This window comes from Anneissia japonica, unplaced genomic scaffold (assembly GCF_011630105.1).
Source record: "Anneissia japonica isolate Jap-2015-1 unplaced genomic scaffold, ASM1163010v1 scaffold284860_len1800451_cov186, whole genome shotgun sequence".
Classification (NCBI taxonomy): Eukaryota; Metazoa; Echinodermata; class Crinoidea; order Comatulida; family Comatulidae; genus Anneissia; species Anneissia japonica.
In genome coordinates this window covers 1770385-1775128 of record NW_022706010.1, presented here as the reverse complement: position 1 = coordinate 1775128, position 4744 = coordinate 1770385, and the positions used below count along the sequence as shown (strand labels likewise).

Sequence of the window (4744 nt, the reverse complement as noted above, 5' to 3'; positions counted from 1 at the left end):
CATTTAAAGAAACTTGCAAAAGGATAAAAACGAAATTGAACCACAGTATCGCATTTCTATCTTAAAAGAACTGGCCTGAGATTTATGGATTTAAGATTTTTTTAAATCACGCTTAGGCTTATGTGTTCTATTAGACCTATGTATAACGTGTACTGATGCATATTTACATGTTTAGAAATATTCATTTTAAGTGATCCCAGGAAATAATTTGTATTGGCTCAAGAATAAGCTTTAAAATTGTGACACTGTGTACAAAGGGGGGGAGCCGCGGCTCCCACGGCTCCCCCCCTGGATACGTCCCTGCTTTTGCTGCATATGGGACCCCATACAAATCTATTAACACTGATTTATACAAGCAGGGCATCTCCTCAGCATTAGAAAAACACTTCCACTCGATAAATTTGTTGACTGACTCTTTTCCAATACATTTTAGATGAACATGCACGTCTTAAAGCACATTCTGTCTCGCCATAACCAGTGGTATAACGACGATATTCATTCTCAGAAGAAGATATATCAAATGCTTGAACGTCAGTTCAAAAAGTTCAAAAGAAACTGATTGTGTTATAGACATAATAACCAACCTGCTCTTCCTTAAGAGACAAATTTTGATAAACCTACCGAAAGGGGAAAATTACAAAATCCTACAAAAAATGCATAAGGATATAATTACACTGTGTATATCAATAATGATGTAAAGTAAGGATGTACAGTCTGTCTCGGTCAGAGCAGTCTTTACGATTAAAGACGGTCACCATGTGCTGCACTTAAAAAAAACTGCACCACCAATCGTCAGCCCTACAATGGAATAAATCTCTCATCATCACTAGTCATAAGTTTGTCTAGCCTGCCCTAAGCTGGCAAGAAGGTAGATCTACTACTATGCCCAATCGTCTGTCACTGTCAGCACTAGGAATCTCTCTCTCTCTGTTCGCCAATGTCTTGACATATATCTTTTTCTCAGGCTCCTACTCTAATTTTGGTTTTCTTCAATTCTTTTGTTTTTGTTTCAACATCCAAAAAAAATATCCCCAGCCTATAGATAATTCATCAGCCATGGTGTTTTGGCTTTTCGTGTTTCTTTCCCGATCCTTCGTTCGCGGCGGTCTTGGTTCAATGACATCATAATTTACATTAGCCAATCAGAACAATAGACGGGCATTATATTGATGTTGGCATATTTGCCAGTGCCAGCATAATAAAAACTGCCTAAAAGCATACTAAATATGGACTCTAATCTTTACTTCAATATATCAAATTAATATCCTGTCTCTGGTAAAAAACTCTGATCATAATTGACTGAGACGACTTCCACTTTTACATATATGAATTTTGTCAAAATATTAGAAGAGAGCTTCCTACTATGGCTGAACAATAAACCAGCAATAAACAGATTTCAGTGTATTAAAAATATCAGGTCAAATTCAAATCACAAATAAGTCAGTATTTGTGCCTTGAACTTTGACTTTATATCCAGAATACATTGAAATCTGTCTATTTTTTAAAAATCAGTTAACATAAGGAGTTAAGAAAGAGTTTAAACTTTCTACTTACATTGATGATACAGTATGTATATCTGTGTACTGGTATAAATTTCATAATTAATATTAAGTGTCCACAGGGTCATCCGGTCGGTCGAAGTAGTGGGTATTTGTAGGGTCAATGGCCATGCAACCATGTTCGGGACCCCATCATACCTTCATTATTGCTCTAATTACAGAACCTTGCAAAATTTTATATATGTAGTAGTATAAGAATATTCATCACAGGTTTTCCTTACTTAAAAGAATGATAAGATACAGCCTCTGAAAAGGCGAAAATCTATTTTCACACAATGCTTCGGGGGATTTCGGGTGCATATAACATTCTAATAAAATATGCTACCCAAATTTGAATGGTACTTCTGGAGAGAGGGTCCAAATTTCAGTCATGTAGAAATTTTCAACTTTATATCTTCGTTTTTTCCAGAGATATAGCTTCATAAAACCGTATGATGTTAAAGGAGCCATTTCTGGCATAAAAAAGGGGGCGTGGTACCTACATTTTAAAAGGTCAAACTTAAAAACTGCTTGGAAATTGGAACTGAAACTTTGGATTCTTTCTTTTGACATAAAGGTATTTTTAGAATTTTTTTGAAAGGAAAATCCAAGAGGGGTCACATGGGAACCTTTAAATTTCTGGCTGATTTGAGCTGGAATGACCCAGTAGGCCTATATTCCTTAGATAACATTAAATATAAAAACTCTTAAATTATGCTTACCTCATATACTTACATCATGGGAATTACATGAACATTACTCACAATGTCATATTTTAATTGGCCACCTTGAGTTCCAGTTTTACACCTAATTTCTGAAATAATCTTTAAACTTCCAGTCACCTTTCAACCTTAAAGGCTGTTTAACAATTAGCATCCCCAAGACAGATTCATTGGGTACACATTTATGATTTGACTTTCTTATTAAACCACTTTCAGTCTACAATCCTCATGCACAAATTATACTGTATATTACATTTCAGAATAAAAATTTGAAACTTTTTGAAAGAATAGTACAGTTACAGATAAATTTATACACATTTGATCAACCATGATGACTTTTAGACAGTGCCATATCTAGGGGGCACATGCCCGCCAAAAAAGAAAAAAAAACCCTAAAAACTTGCACCTTCCTAGTCATCCCACCATTGAAAATTTTTGAATAAAATAAATCATGCTCAGGTAGATAAAAATAACCTCTTATCACCTTATTTTACGACCTGGTCCCCCCTCACAAATCATCAATTCATAACCTTCTCTACTGCACCTTCATGCCCCCATTAGCCCAACATCTCAACTCATAGATGTACCACTGTATTTAGAGAGTTTATAATTATTACCAGCAGTTACTCTATAGTTTATATATGCAATCATTTTAATAAGCTATAACAATGATTATGTACAATCGCTACCTCATCACATGTTATGGTACAGTAACTCCTTTCCTCTGACTAAACTGTATCGTCATTAAAAGCTGTGATCAGTTTAAATTCATTATTAGCTCTGTCCAGACTATCAAATTTTCATTGACAAAAAAACTACTGTATGCCCATATAGTCATGATGTGCCTATACATGGTAATAATATGTCATCATGACCATAGTTAGGCATGTCACATCATTTTTCATTTCATTTATTTTGTCTCAATAAAATACATAAAAAACAACAACCGGTTACAATACAACAAAATAAAAGCATAAAAAATCTGAAACAGGCCGAGACAGGATTCCTAAAAGTGAAGCAAATCACTATCATGTAGGTCTCCTAATGCACTATTCCGATTACACATAGAATAATAATGAGCAATTGAAATAATACTTAAAATCTGTAAAATTTGCCTTAACAATAAATAAAAATTTTCGTAAAAAAAAAAAAAAATGATAGTCTGGACAGGGATTTAAAGTATTGTATTATTTTATCCACTCAGAGTATTCTGGTATGTATTTATAATACTGTATTGAGTGAACAACTTCACTACACCTGATGGAATTCCATCAATTGGGGTGAAAGCTAAGTGTTGAAATATATTGATAGTCGAAAAAGTACATGTATTTCTTTAATTTCTAGGTTATTTATGGTACTATAAACCACCATGCTATAGCTTACTACTCTCAAATAATACTCCATTAAATGCAAGGAGGAAGTTGTTTGTGGGATAGCATGCTACCAATGAAGTGATAGATGGGGGAACCAAACACACTTTCCACCCATTCCACATTCTTTCTCCTCCCTTCCTCATTTCCCTTCATATTCTCGGGAGTAGCTCCTACAAGCCGAAAATGCTGCAACAAATATCAATCATTTTCTTTTGCTTTCAGTTGTAATTGCCAAACGTCTTTTATGTACCAAGTATTAAAGTAACAATCAGATTTATTCACAGAATTATTCATCCTGGGTTTTTTTTAAAGCAAACATCCTGAGCTATATTCTTATGGGGACAAGACAAGTTTAAATTCTATCCTGTTGAAATAAATACCCTGTGCTCAGCTAGAAATATAGTGTGTAACCTTTTACTCAATGACTGCTAAAATACACAGACTGTGTGACTTTCATAGAACACATTTTTACCATTCAACTGAATGATTTCTTAAAAACTTTACATTATTTTTTTCCCTCAAATATTTAAACACTCAGGAAACACTGTGGTTTGTCTGCTTATAAAAGAGAAAGTTGATAGAAATAGGCAAAGTACAGTTACTGGAAATAGAATGAACTTTCATCTTATAGGGAATGCAACACTTACACAATACTGTATCTCTTAAACAGACGTAAAAGAATTCCAAGAAAATATTTTATAGACCACCTATATTCCCAATGCTATTTCAGGAGGAATTGGTGTAAATTGGTCATAACACCAGCAGACAACACTACAGTAGAACCATTATTGAGAGGACTCACTTGGGACCATAAAAATGACCCCTTTAAGGTGTCCTCCAATTCCAGTAGGACCAGCTGTCTCAAAAGTGTGGTTCTACAGTAGATTATGCAATACATGTTCTTTAACATGCAATGGGTTAAAAAATGCTTGGACAAAATGACATGTTACTTGGCAGGTAGAGAGGAAGGAGAGGAATCATCTAATACCCGATTCACACGTACAAAAATCTTACCAAATGTAACAAAATGTAACCAAAAGTAACATTTTACGGAACGTGTGAAAGTACCTCCGTGTAATATCCTTGTAAAATCTCGGAACGTCTCGGTAAT

General features: G+C 34.4%; 1 protein-coding gene across 1 annotated transcript in view; it reads right to left on the bottom strand.

Moving 5' to 3' along the window:
* LOC117106006 (E3 ubiquitin-protein ligase UBR3-like) overlaps positions 1-4744 on the bottom strand; it is a 106400-nt gene that overhangs the window by 18905 nt on the left and 82751 nt on the right. The window lies entirely within an intron of this gene.